General features: G+C 37.8%; 1 protein-coding gene across 9 annotated transcripts in view; it reads right to left on the minus strand.

Moving 5' to 3' along the window:
• LOC134212682 (AF4/FMR2 family member lilli) overlaps window positions 1-15,178 on the minus strand; it is a 319,987-nt gene extending 304,809 nt beyond the window's left edge. For 3 of the 9 annotated variants that reach the window (XM_062690746.1, XM_062690743.1, XM_062690741.1), the window contains exon 1: window positions 14,856-15,177. The gene's annotated coding sequence lies outside the window, so the exon portion shown is untranslated. Of the gene's footprint in view, window positions 1-14,179 lie in introns of all 9 variants that reach the window. The other 6 variants (XM_062690748.1, XM_062690747.1, XM_062690740.1 and 3 more) reach the window with 5 other exon arrangements.
• Between the last annotated feature and the right edge of the window lie 389 nt (window positions 15,179-15,567).

Below are 15,567 nucleotides of genomic sequence, written 5' to 3' on the forward strand. Positions count from 1 at the left end.
TTTCCGTCCACATAATTCTGAATTGGGGCCCTCCTTAGCCGTGCGGTAAGACGCGCGGCTACAAAGCAAGACCATGCTGAGGGTGGCTGGGTTCGATTCCCGGTTCCGGTCTAAGCAATTTTCGGATTGGAAATTGTCTCGACTTCCCTGGGCATAAAAGTATCATCGTGTTAGCCTCATGATATACGAATGCAAAAATGGTAACCTGGCTTAGAAACCTCGCAGTTAATAACTGTGGAAGTGCTTAATGAACACTAAGCTGCGAGGCGGCTCTGTCCCAGTGTGGGGATGTAATGCCAATAAGAAGAAGAATTCTGAATTAGTGGTGGTTGAGTTTCTTCGCGTATGTAAAGCTGATTTCCTTAATAACGAGCGACTCTACATCACGATTATTTATCGTTTTTGTACATAGATCCTTTTTGATGAAAAATGCAAAAATGATTAACAATTGATAAAAAAGAAAACAAATTGCTTTAATTTCCAAGTGTCACTATGCCAGTGTTCTTTCCTATCATTGCTGGAGCTCCATCAGATGTTAGGCCTTCAGTTTTCAAAGATGAATTCAAGCTCCTTCATACAGGTCTTAACAGCTTTCCCCAGGTCGATACTGGTAGTCCTTTCCTTCATTGGGATCAAGACTGCATTGTTCAACTCCGTTCTTGCACAGATTTTATCTTTTAATCAGTAATAACTTACAGTATTTATTAATAAATAATGAGAAGGAGCTTCTCATGCCAGATAGAAAAGCTTTCGGGCCGGTTATGAAGTATTTTTTCTCAAACGCCGCGGGCCACAAAAAATGGAGCCACGGGCCGCATCCGGCCCGCGGGCCGTACGTTGGGCAGCCCTGGCCTAGAATAACTAGATCTTGATTAGGGTAAATGACTCTGATAATTTTTTTTTCCATTTGGGTTGTCAAATTATCAAAATTTTCTTTTTTTGGGTCAGTGCACAGGTAAAATGTGAGGTTACGCGACGCCACTGATATTTTAGTAGGCAAATCAATCAATAGAAGGCTTTTTCAAATGTTTTTTGACGAACGATTCTTCTGTTGTCTACGACTTTGTCAGCCGTTAAGTATTCAAATGATTTACTCGACAAGAGCCTTTTCGCCAGTGCTACAAAGTGTCACCGTTGAAGTCACGCAAAGCCTGACAATAACAAAATCCAGGTCATGTGTCAAGTACTCAATTGTGATGCTCAAATGTGGATCTCACATGCTTGGTGTAACGATTACCATGAGAGTGACATTTTAGCAACTAGCGCTGGGTCACTCACCTTGTCTTCACTTCTTCTGCCTGTGATCATCAGCATGAATGATAGGAAAACTTTCCTGATGTTGTGGTTGTCATATCCGTGTCATCGTGACTATCGTGATGATCACTTGACCGATGTTTGCGATGTTTGGTTCGAAATCAACGCTCGTCAGCAATGGAATAGTCCATCTAGCGGAAATTAATGGCTTTCTGCTGTATTATAAATGTAATAAAAATGCATGAAGTCAAACAACTTTTTGGGAACATGAAAGTGTTCTGATTGTTTATGTTGACTTTTTGTACAATATTTTAAGAGGTGCTGTAAAAAGAAAAGTACATAGGGGGAATGACGGCTTTGGCAGGTTTTGTTCTATTATTGTCAGGGGGGTTTTTGTCGACCACAATATTCTTTTATATGCAAAGAATGTTTAGGCCAAATTTAAGCATAATCAACCACCCACTTTTATTTTATATATCTTATACAGTGACGTTAGTGTGCGAGAAACTGCGCTTGGAGAACTCAATATTTACTATATGTACATATGTAGGTATATGTTAAATCCACTAATACCCTTTGACACTGAAAAATAAATCAATTCCGACAAGAAAAAGTTTTTGTTCCCTTAAAAGTACCAAGCTTGCGATGTATGGACGGTTGGTAGGGAACATAATCACCTATCTTGAGGCAAAATTTCGTCAAAATCAAAAGGATCTTTTTTTTGCAAATTGACTGTTAATTTTTAAAACTGATTTTTTCAGTGCTTAACTTTTTGTCTGTGCTCTGGGGTCAATATGACCCCAGGCCACTTTGAGTGGCTGCCATTTTATAGAACGGAACGAATCTCAATGTTCACAAGACTTGTAGAACACACCAAAAGCTTCCGTATAGAGGTTGTTGCGATAGTTTTCGACGTTTATATCTCTTGTTAGATTTTTCCCAAAATTGAAAATAGCCCAAAAACACTAAATCGACTTGAGCCACCTCGAAATTTTATCCGAATTAGCTGAAAATTTGACAGGAGACTTATTTTAGCATAAGAATTGTGATGCTGGGCTGACCGATTGAATTTTTGATACTTTTTGAAAACATGAAGAGGTCTAATTTACATGAATAAAGCGAAGTCACGCACACTTTTACACGCACACGCACAGAAGTCAATTCCTGTACAGTTAAGCAGGGTTCAATGTTTTGGTCGTAACTGGTCGCAACTAAATAATCTAATAAGACGATCCCCACTGATGTGTATCCAAATGAGTGTCTAGTATAGGAACGAAATGCATTCATATTTCATTTATGCACTTGTTCTCGCACCGGTTGTTTCTATCAAGATTGTTGAAGTGCAATCATGTTTCGCACCGGTGGTGAAATCCGGTTGCTATTGAGACAAACACGGAAATAAATTAAATCAGGAAAAAAATATTATTTATTTTCAAATCTTTCAGAACGCGCTCCAACTTTTGTAATATAAGTATGTGCGTAATACATTTTGTAATTATCAGATTAGCTAGACACACATCTGCTAGGTTGCGCTAGCTTACAGAGTAGAGTGGGGCAAGAGTACGCACTTAGTTTTCAATCGATCATGTGGCCCTTATGAAGCAAGCTTCTGCATATCAAATCAGTGTCGATGATTCATATCAGTGGCGTATCGTCCATACGTTCTACCTGTTCATGGAACAGGTAACCATTTTTAGTTCAGAAGTAAGAAACTTAATGTACTTACAATTAATTTCCTAGCAATTAATCATTAGGGCGAACAAAGTTTCACGTAATATTTCCAATGATGGTTTAATATCTAATGAAACAAAATATTTCGTAGGCAGATCAAGTTAACGCCACATGCTTGGCGTATAGTCAAATTGCAGCTAAATGTGTGTTTCTCCGATACACCACACCCCATCACATAGAAAGGTTGTGCCAGTCGTGCGATCCATAACGAAGAACCAACAGCAGCGCTGCCAGAAGTCATATTTAAAGTTTTTCGCCATGACAAATGATTTCTCGCTTAACTTTTCAAAAGGACTTAAGTAACATTTTTTTTCAAGAATTAATTTGAATACTGCAATCAATAGCTTTCATGTTGTTCTGTTGATTGCGCTATTCAAATTAAATCATGAAAAAAATGTTACTTAGGTCCTTTTGAAAAGTTAAGCGAGATTTGAAATAATTTCCTCCTTGGTATGCTCACTCGTTCTCCGCGCGCAGAGAACCAGCGTGAGCGTTGCCAGCTTTCTCCGTTTCCTCACATCATCCTCTTTCGCATGCGAAGCAAGCACGTTTAGATGCAAATTCTGCTATGCGCGCAGGAGTCAAACCCGTTCGACGCGCTGCGAGAACAATCAACGACGCGACGCACCTTCGGTTAGACTCGGTCGGAGTGTCGGGCTGTGCTTTGTCGAAAGGCGCACCGCGCACGCTTTCGTTCATACTCCGATGACTGGAAACAGTTTGTTTTTCTTTTTTCTCCTGATGAATATGCAATGCATCAAGAACAAATTAATGTTTGCGTTTTCAAAAGATACATTCAATAATGCTTTTTTACGAATACTGAAAATCAATCAACATAGAGAAAAAGGTATAGTTTACATTAAAATTGAAAAATTAAATAACTGGAACACTTTTCAGCTTCTAAATGTGACTCATTGGTCGTCACAATCTGGGGCCGCATCAAACAATTATACTAATAATGGTAACATTTCTTTCATAGCAACAAAATATGTGAGAGTTTAAATATTAGCGGCGATGGGTCCCGTGTACCCCCAATGGTGGAATGAGCCGATTTAGAAGATCTCTATTCTGAGAAATATCCAATTATGTATTGCCAACTGTTACCAAGTTAGATTTTAGACGAGTGTTTAAGGTGGTTATACAACAAAGCCACAAATCGGCCATCTTCGAAACCACGTGCTTTTTCTAGTGATTTTTCAAGAGCACGAATTGAGAGAACCACAACGCCCATGGGGATGAAACTTTCGTATATCGTTTGCTAAACTCATGCTAAACAATCGACTTTAATTCCAGCATTGTACGAACATTATTATGCTAGATTTGAACTTTGATAATAGGAGTAGAAAACCGAGTGGTGAATTTGAAATTCACCACATGGCTTGATTGTATAATCACCTTAAGTGACTTAGTGTTTAAGTGTATGTCGAATTACTTCATTACTATTGAGAAGCAATAAAGTATCGGTTTCGATACAGTTCTTGTTTTATTCCCAAGAGTACATGACACGGTCACGCTATTCAGACCCTTCACAGAGAGCATTCTCATTGAAGGCGCGCCCCTTATCAAATCTTTCCTTGAGAAAACAGAACAGTAATACTGTTAATTGGCCATACATTGGATCCCTAGCCACATCCTTGTCTTGCTTCTAGAATATCACCAGTAAAGCTATAAACCCGGGATTAAGCTCTATCTACAAGACCATTTCAATCTAGAGAAGTTGTTCAGTAACACGAATTTCCGTGTGTTCCTCGAACTAACATTGTTTACCAGTTCATGAAGAGTTAGTACCCATAGAACCCTGATTTTTTTCCAGCAGTTACCCAACAAACAACGACAAGCTACAAATAAGCATCTAAGTTGAATTATTGTTTATTTGTAATCTTCATAGCTGAATAAAATGAATGCTGAATAATTTGTTAGACAGATTTCATCTCAGCATTTGATCCAACTAATATTCGACTTGACCTATTTATTTGTTTACCACCTTTATTTGATGTCGAATTAACGTTTTTGTTTTATCATATTTCAGCACATTGGGAAAGTTTATCAATTAGCTGAACTAATGATTTTCAAAATTCTCTGTTCGACTATGATGTGATGCTCTAAAAGGGTGGTCGAATTGAGTTTGAATAGTAGATTAATAAGGAAGCATTAGACATCCTTCTTAACCGTTGTCCTTCTTAACCATTGGATTTCACCATTACCGGATCTATCGCACAGTGGAAGAAAACATCATAATAGTTCATATTTTTTTCCGTTTGAAAGAAAATCGCGATGGCTTGAATTGATAATATTTGAATAGGAAAATAATAATTTATTTTCAAGACATTGTTGGATTCATTGTCAAGAACACTCAGGCTTTTTATATTCGTGGGGCAATGCATAATTGTTTCGTGATACATAATTAATTCCTGATCTGTTATTCAGAGAATTCGAGCAAGGTCGAACATAAATTCATTAAATTTTCATAAACCCCAACATTGGAGACGAATTTTATTTTATCGTTTTGATATTATTTTCTTATATTTTTTCCCAGTGTTGAATGGTTATGACTGGTTGAACAATGGTTGAAATAAAAATCTTGAAAAGTTATTAACAAACTGTAGTTTGACAGATTGACTTGTTGATTAAGAGTCTAATTTGGATTCATATTCAGCCATACGATTATTTATGTTTTGCATCGAGCAAGCCATATCTTACAAATCTAGGATGGCGCGGATGGCAACGTTACCGGCGGATAATCAAATGCCAGCAGTTCGAGACCCGGTTTAGGAAAATTTTAAAATGATTATATATAGAAATTGCAATTCGTTCAATGGAGATCTTGATGATGTTACTCTCAATGCATTATTATTTTTGTAGAATTTACATGTAGATGAATTAAGGCTGAGTAAAATGCTTATTAAAGGTTTGACGAATCAGGTAATAAAGTTGTTTTTGAAAATGAGATGTTGTAGCTGTATAACTTCTCCAAAATTGTGTGAACAAAGCCTGAACAAAAGTTGCGATAAGAAATAGTACAGACATAATTCAACACAGTGCTGAACTGAATCATCACACTGATGTTAGTTAAACTAGTGAATGTTTGTTGGGTAGTTCAGTATAGGTCGATGGGCCCTGGTTTTTATAACTAATTGCTAGAAAATATGTTTCCGCTGCATACAATTTAGCATCAAACGAGAGGAATTTGAGTCTTTCAACCATGTGCAGGGTAAAGTTAATTTTGTTATAATTCAAAAACTGCAATTGGTAGAGAGGACTAAATACGATAAATCGTTGAAATACCACAACTTATTGCCCTAGCTTGAAGAATGGATTAAGTTAGGGCTCGGTTTGGTAGATCTTACACCGTAAAACACTACGTAAAAGTGATCTACCAGCTTTACGGGGCAAAGGCTGTTTTTTTGTAATATTTGGTTAAGTTGTACAAGAAAAGGTTGTAATATTAGATTAAATGCACAACTTTCATTCGAAGCCACTCAGATTGATGAATTATTTTTACCAGGATGGTAGAACAGGTGTAGCAAAAGTCCACGAGACGCCCCTGATTCATATACTCTTCCTTTATGTTACCCAGGGGAAAAATATTGAAATTATTGAGATTCGTTTTAGTAGAACCCTTATTGCAAGACAAGTGAAAAACGCATTCTTACCCCACCGGTGGAGTACGCATTTATCCAATCATGTGCTTTAAGTATATATTATCACAAATAAGAGTTATAACATTTAATTGATGTTTAATGAGCATATATTAGGGAATGTTTAAAGATTACGTAACTCTTAAAGGGGGAGGGGGTGCACTTTCATTCGAAAAACCATTGTTTTTTATATATACAAAAAACTACAGAGGTAAAAATATATATCAGGTTTCGCGTGGCGTATACAAAGGCATTTTCCTTAAAGAAAGTCCACCAATCACGTAACGTAAAATTTGGCTATTTCATCACCCCTATTTGTATGAATCCTCTAAAAATTATATGGATCGTCACACATCTCGCAACCCCTCCCAGCTAAACGTTGCGTAATTTATGAATGTTTCTTTTGATTAAATGAAATTATCATTAAGATGAAATTGTGTTTTCGTACTATGGACACCTAGTCCAAGTCCTAATACAATTTCATTCTTTCGCTTCAGTGCTTTGTTCGCTAAGTCCTTCCTAACACCGAATTACTTCAACTTATCCTAAAAATATATAATATAATTTCGAATTCTGTCCCTTTTTTCTTAGTTGTGAATCTTTACGCTTAGGAAGAAGTCTTATTTCGGCCGGAGATACGGGTTTGACATCATAACTTGAAGATTCATATGCGTACTCTTGCCCCACCGGTTCCTGCGTACTTTTACCCCACTGTCCCAAAAATTATTCAAGTAATGGTTTTGACTTCTTGGAAAACCAACCGGATTGGTGTTCTGTGCCATAAAGTACTCTATACAATAGGTTATGGAAATAAAGGAGGTATTTTGGACCACCAGTTCGACGGCTCATATTTTGGACCACTGAGTGCAAATTCCTCTTGGTGGTCCAAAATAAGAGCTCCCGTAAGGGTGGTCCAAAATACATCCTTTACCCTAGTTGCGGAAATTCAATTATTTTTAGCAAAATGACCCAAAAGTTACCTACCTCCATATCTCCCTTGTTGTTTATTCAAATCGTTTACAATTACACATGATAATAGTTGGCCAGAATACCTGTCAAACTGATGCAGTGCTGCTAGTTTATCTTTTTTTATTACTTCAAAAAATCGAAAACGTACTCTTACCCCACGCACACTCTTGCCCCACTACTCTATGCAATAATTTAGTGAGGTGGATATCTCGAGATCTATAAGACTTAGAAAGATTTTGTCTTCTACAAAGTTGTTCGGGTAGCCATAACATTTATGATGGAGAATAGTTTAGTTTGGAATTCATACGCATAGCGGCGCTAGTGTATGAGAAATAACCTGGTAGGTTAAATATTTCCAAATCCGTTGGAGTTAGAAAGTTGCCATCTTCTACAAAGTTATCCGAATCATCTGTTAGGTTAGTTATTATGTAAGATTTAGAAGGGTAGTCAAAACCATTCTGATGGAAGGAAGTTTAGTTTGAAATCGCAATACTCGTTGGCGCTCGAGTTGAGTCGAATCGAGTCAAGTACGAGACACTGAAATACGTATCTGTCAAAGGTACAACCAAGTGGTGGAATTAAATGGAATTGTACGGACTCGTCTTACGACAAGTAACTTTGTAGAATACGGCAATATTCTGAAAATTCCAGATTATGAGATATTTAACCTATCAGTTTATTTCTTATACACTAGCGCCACTAAGCGATTGTGTTTAAAACTAAACTTGCTTGCATCATAACGGTTTTGACCACCCGAACAACTTTGTGGAATACGGCAATATTCTAAAAAAACAGTTTTCGAAATATCCAATATTCAAAAATCCAGATTTCGAGATATCTAACCTATCAGGTTATTTCATATGCACTAGCGCCGCCCATCAGTTGAAATCCAAACTAAACTGAACTCCATCACAATGGTTTTGATGATAAATAGCCGAACAATTTATCAGAAGACGGCAACGGTTGGAGCGGGTCGCCAAATTTGCCAACTCTCTATTCACCGAGGGTTGCGTTTGCATTTCCCAAACCCGTTTACCGACGACCGGTGCGAGTTCGCGTCATGATAGAGGTTGCTATTTTGGCTTTATTTTCCGACTGGTGGGGATCGTCTAAGGGAACATAATATTTTTTTGAAGATATAAACCCCTTTTAATGTTACTCTTAATCTAAAAAAAACTATATTTAGTTGCTAAAATAGGCAAAATATCATAAACATTGAGTTGCTTGGGGTTTTGAGATACTGATGGCTTTCATTGGTTTAGTTTCGGATAAAAATACACTGAAAGTAATTCCAACAAGAAAAAGTTTTGGTTAGAAAAACTGTTTTTTCTTCAAAGTGCCCAGCTTGCGATGTATGGATGGTTGGTAGGGAACATAATCACCTATCTTGAGACACAATTTCATTCAAATCAAAAAGGGCGTTTTTTCGCAAATCGAGTTTTAATTTTTAAAACTGATTTTTTCCTGTGTAGGACTCAATTTGGATTATTTCTAATATTTTTATTAGAAAGTTTGACTGATTTTGCGTGCGATAGTCACCCATATAACACTTTTTTTTGTAGGATTTTCAATTATATCCATTTGACAAAAACAGCAACAAAAAAATTGGCCCTTTTCAAAAGGTAGTCTAGATTGAATTTGGAAAAACTTAGTTAATTTAACTATTGATTTATCAATAAAAAAACGACGTCATTCCAATCAAACGACAACAAAATCAATCAATAACTTTTGACAGCTGACCGACCTGATGCTGTTTATGGCTCTCAGCTTGTGGTTGTCAATCTGGGTGTCACGCTTACCTAATGGCGAATTCGTTTCTAAACCTGGATCAGTGCCAACCCGAACCCTGAATAAAAAAAAAACATTCTCAGTTCCATCTGTCATTGGATATGTTTGTGTGCGTATCATGGTGCTTGTTTTCGGTGCACTGACAGTGCGTTGGCCTTGAATGATCAGATCATGATAAATAAAAATGTTTAAGTGCGTGAACTGATTTTTGTGGATGGTGCAATTTACTTATTTCTGTAAAAACATTATTTTCCGGGAAAACACTCAGAAGCATGTAATAAAAATTCTCCAGGATTCGCTAATTTTCTTCCCTCCTAATAAAGGTAGCCTCACAACTCGGGAAAATTTTCTGCCGGATTTTGGGCCCCGTGCATTTTAAATGGGGCCGGGATTTTGAATTTCCGTTCCCAAATCCCGAAAATATATGTAAAAATCCGCGGACCAAATTCCCGAGGTGTGAGGCTACCTTAATGCTAGGAGTTCCTTTCGAAATTCCTAATCTTTCAATAGTCCAACATGGAAAACTTAACAAAGTTTCCTCCGGAATTTACTTGAAGTTTCCTTAAAAATTTCCCCGCATCTTTCATCCTTACATGTCCCTTGAGGAAATCCTCCGAAAGTTCTTTGAGGAATTTCTCCCGAAGTTCCTTCAGGGCTTCCTCTGGAAGTTCCCCCAGGAATTCTTTCGGGAGTTTCTCAAGTAATTCCTCCAGAAGTTCCTCCAGAAATTCCTCCAGGAATTACTCCGGAGTTTCCTCCAGGAACTTCTCCATTAATTCCTCCAGGAATTTCTTCGAAAAACTTCCTGCTTCCTGGAGGAACTTCCATAGGAATTTCTGTGTTAGCTTCCGGCGAAACTCGTCAAGGAACTTCCGGTACAACTCCTCCACTTCCAGAGGGATTCCTCAAGGAACTTCCGGAGGAATTCCTCAAGAAACTTTCGGAGGAGTTTTTAAAGGAACTTCTGCAGGAATAGATCAAGGAGCTTTCTGAGGAATTCCTCAAGGAACTTCCGGAAGAATTTTTAAATGTACTTTCGGAAGAATTCCCCAAGGAAGTTCCGGAAAAATTCCTCAAGGAAATTCCATAGGAATTCCTCAAAGAATTTACAGAGGAATTCCTCAAGAAACTTCCAGAGGAACTCCCCAAGAATCTTCCATAATTTAACATCCAAGCAATTGCTAATAATAAAGCAACATCTCCAATTCGATTTGATAAAGCAGTTAACATCCCAGCATTATATGATTTAACATTTTGAAAATAGATTAATAAACAATAAGAAACTAACCCTTATCCAGAAATTTCCAAATTTATCCAGCAACTTCCAGCGAAAATCCTGGAACAGCATTCAAAGATATTTGTGGAAGAATTTCCAAAAGAATTCATTTCCAAAAGAATTCATTTCCAAGGAATCCTTTGGAAAAAATATGGAGAAATGCCTGAAAGATATCGCCAATGAATGCATTCAAGAATTCAAGAAATAATTCCTGGAAAAATAACTGAAGTAATTTCTGGCAGAATTCCAGAAGAAAATTCTGAAACGCACGAAGGAGTTTTTGGAAGAATTTCAAAAGAAATTCTGGATATTATTTAAGAAAGAATTTTATTCAGTATCCCTCAAATATACTTTTCTGTCAATTCTTAGCGGATTTTGTGAACGGGTTTCAAGGGCAATTCCCAAACTAATTCCATCCACCGACCTAATTTAGGACACAATCTGTGAGGAAAAGCCTGAATGAACTTCTGAATTGATTCTGAACTTGCGAACCCGACAGCTTTGGGATTGGAACTAGTGCGAACCTAGTTCCAACCCGAGCGAATTTTTCTCGTCAAATGTACCAACTTTTTTCATATACACGAATCGATTAGTGGGAAAATCTTGGAAATCGGTCAGCCCGTCGTGAGTTATATTGCCACAAAGGAAAAACAAAATCATTTTTATATAGAGAAAAGAAGAAGAAAAAGATTATTGTAGATATTTTAATTGGAAACGATGCGTAAACTAAGTCAAATTTGGCTAATTTTGTACTTCCTGGACCATATTTGAACTGATTGGAATTGGAATTGTTCATAACGTCACGCAACGCATATTTGACCCGAGTGGAATTGATTGACGGGTGAACCTGGGTATGGGTACTTGTTCAAGGGTCAATTTTAGGAAAAAGGCAAACACCGCATCCGTTTAGCCTTACAAGCAATACCGTCGCACTGTCAATCGGGATATGGCGAGTTAGATTATCGGTTCAGTACATGATGTTTTCGGGTGGAAAACAATCTCGGGCATAGCTTATGCAGTCTAATTGCCACAAGATAATAAAGAAAAGCTTACAATGAATAACTGCAGTAATTTAATGCAGTAAAGTTCCAGTTAGAACTCGGAGTTATTGAAAAAGAAGAAGAAATTCATGTTTCATACCAAACATCATGTTTTCGAAAGTTATTGCACTATGTGCTACTTTTGTACTTTCTGGGTAACATTTTTCTCAATTCCATTCCTTTCTACCGGTTCCAATCGGTACAAATATGGTCCAGGGAGTACAAAACTACCTTAGATTGCCATAACTTATGAAATCATAAAGTTTGATATGTCGCATGTAACAGGTTCAGAACGTCCGGAATCCGAAATACAGGCCACATTTTGAACCAATCAAATTCCTGATAAAATTTGGCATACTTTATGCGTCGTTTCTAATCCAAATATCAAAAATCATCATTTCCGAAGTATACGTTCTTGAAAATGACCAAAAGCTAATACCCATTTTAAATCCAAAATAACTCCGGAAATAAGTGATCAATCCTGGAAGTCCCTGAAATTTGAATAAATTTCGCTTTTTTGTGGAGTAGTGAAAAAAAAGGTTGATAGACAAAAAAGTTATACAGCCTAAAAGATTTTTATTTTCTCTTTCGAAAGGGGGGTTGATAACGGAAGGGTTAATAAAGACCTAGAAAATCTAATGGCGGCGAAGTCTCAATATAGAAATAAAAGAAGTCGACCGAAAACTAACCTGGCAATAAGTTAAAGCGATAGCTGGACATCGCTCAGGACGGAGTCGACAAGTCGACCCATTGCACCACCGGAAGTGATGCGGAACATTTTTATACGATGGGTAGCTATTTAGAAGAATCGAAGGGTAATAAAATTGGATTTGTTGTTAAGCGAGATCTTATTGTAAACAAATTTTGTTTATTCATCGAAAGATTGCTGGCATTCAGAATTCCACACTGCCATTTGGATCCTTTTTTCAAAAGCCTGCGCATAGAATACCGTAGTTCGTGGATTTTTCGAACAAACTTCTCGTAAAAATTCACCGCTCCAGCTCCAAGGAAAGATCGAAGCTCGAAAATGTTAGTTAAAAATGGTATAATTGGAATTATTGATGTAATGGTTTTCAACTCCTTGAAATTTGAACGATTCCTTTTGAGTTTTTTGTCCCAAATATCCTATTTCCGTTTAATAGAATCTTCATTTTTCCAGTTTTTGCCATAAGATTTCCAGTCCTTTTCGAAAACAATATGAACATCGATTAGCGATAAGCGCAAGGTGCAAACATGCTATCTATAACCGTTGAAAAGGTGCTTGAGGCCCGAGGGTGGATGTGGGTGTTGATAGTAAACAGCTTCTCGGATTCATCATCTACTTCGACTGGTAGATATGCCTCTGATAGATCTATAATACTGAAAACCGTGCTTCTATTGAGTTGAGCGAAAATCTTTTATGGTGCTCTTAGTGGATAATGGTAAGCTTCCAGATAATCGTTCAGACCCGTCGAATATTCTGCACAAATTCGTACTCGTTTATTCGGCCTGCAAACTGCTACTCCTTTTATAGCATTATTTTGATGATGTTTCATTAAATGTAAGTTCATCACCTCAAACTGCTATTATTGGTCCAGAATCAGCTGGTGGGACGGTTCAAAGCTTTTCCAGACGGTTTAGGTCAGCATCAACTAGTGAAACAGTATTGAACGGAACCGGTTGTTTGGGATAGAGCTTGGGTTTTGCTTCATGTTCCAGAAAAAGCGTTACTTTGGTTTTGTTGCAGTTTTGATTTCAAAAGTTGGAGTTGTTTGTCATTGGATCTAATTAGGTTACAGATTGCGTCGAACGATATTGACCAGAGATTGATACCACGAACATTGAAACCGGAATAGATTTATGAAAACGTGAGAACATTTCAACATCTTTCAAGTTGAAATGGAGACCTCGCTGTATCCAATTGAAGTGAAACGGGAATGATGATAGATATTTGTTACGAATTTTTGCTTCGTGCTCCAATTTGGAATGTGATTGACAATGAAAATATTTTTGGTATGGGCTGGAGTATTGCTTTTTTTCTTGTAACATTTTCATTGAGGTGGTTTGACAAAACTATCCGAAGATTATGGCCAGTCCGGGTGCACTTCTTGCATTGATGTTTGAAAAACAGGCCATTTAGTAGTAGTTTCATTCCAAATGTACTTTCAAAGAGAGTTCCTAAAAGGAGTTTCTAAGAGAATTGCCGTAGAATTTCAAGAAGGAACTTCCGAAGGAATTCTTGAAGAAGAAAATCCCGGTTCTACAAAAATTATAATTTATGGTTACCAACGGGAAATCGATTTGATTCTTTTATTTTATTTTTGTTTTATTTTTATTAAAGTAGATTGAAGTAACATAAAATTGTTGGCTGGCATTTTATTCTGATGAAGAATTCAGGATGGATATTGTACCGTTCCGGATTTCTTAAACAGAACTCAAGTTCGTTTCTTGCAAAACGTGGCAACACTGTTTATTAATAAAATATTATCGCGAATCAAACTTACCAGGAATAATATTTTGTAGAACGGGAAAAAAAATCCATCAAACACAACTCCCAGCGGTTGAACAATCACGATTGTTTTTTTTTTTTGCTTCACTTCACCAGAAATGCTCCCCAAAATCCAAAACAAAACGTTCCGCGACACTCTCGCACTTCCAAAGTTCCGTCTCTTTCCTATTCTCTTCCTCGCTTACTCCTTTCGTACGTGACGATAGAAAATACACCTTGCTGCCCCCCTTAATTCCATTGTCCTCACCGTTTATGTTCCGGAAGCGGTTCCGGCTGTAACAAAAAAAAAACTCAAACCAACTATCCTTCACTATTCTTGCACCAATTATTATCTCCGATTCTTCCCAACATCTCTAACACCGCCAAGCACAGATTCCACACCGAACGCTAAAAATGTTTGTGTGTGCTGATTTGAATTCGCGACGATTTTCACTAGAAAATAAAAAATCCGTTCACACTCAAGGCCCTCTTCGTCCTTCGCAGTCTGCCACTTGCCAGCAGTGTTTCACGCACCCGCCGATCATGGAACCTTGTCTCGGATGGGATTCCACGGGTCCCCACACGGCTCTTCTTCTTCTCTCACTTACGCGTCCCCTTTTTTCCCTAGCATTTGGGGGGTCATTCGTTTGCTCACTCACTCGCTAAAAAATATCACCGTCGTCTCTTCTTACCGTCAGCAAAAATCTTCCAATCGAAACACTTTCCCACTAGGAATTCGCCAATTTTTCGCTTCCGGTTCACTTCCTAGGCAGAATTTTCCAAAACTCACAATTGCCCCGGTGGCACCTGGCCAAACTGCACCCGTCCAAGCGGCCAAAACGGGCTCCGGAAGCAGATTCTAGTCGAAAATTCCGTTCACAATCGCACCGAACGAAAATGTACAACACGCAAAGATCGCCATTTTATTTTCTTGTTTTTTTCTTTCTTGTACTCGCACTGATGGCCTCTCCGCTCACGGCTTCCTCGTCCCCTTCATCCAACGACTTGTGACGATGGGGATTTCCACCCCGCGCGCAACACCCACAAGTTCCAAACAAGCTAAACGTCAAAACTCGCGTCAGGCGGGCGTCAAATTTTTTTCCCAAAAGGGATGTTTCGATTTTACCGCCCGTTCATTTTACCGGCTCAGACGTTAGATGTGGTTAGGTGACGTTAGAATCTACACGGTTAGTAAAAAGTGTTTAATTTTTTAATCGGTTCTCGCCGTTCTCGCACGGAACCATCAGGGGACTGAAGAGAAAGCTAATACACGGATAAAAAACGATCTAGTTTGAAACAACCAAAATGTTGGTTGAATTTCAAACTAAACTTTTAGTTGTTGTTAAGTCTAGTTTGTTTAATTTAAAACTCGAAAAATAATTTGAAACAAACAACTTTTTTGAT

This window comes from Armigeres subalbatus, chromosome 2 (genome assembly GCF_024139115.2).
Source record: "Armigeres subalbatus isolate Guangzhou_Male chromosome 2, GZ_Asu_2, whole genome shotgun sequence".
Taxonomy (NCBI): domain Eukaryota; kingdom Metazoa; phylum Arthropoda; class Insecta; order Diptera; family Culicidae; genus Armigeres; species Armigeres subalbatus.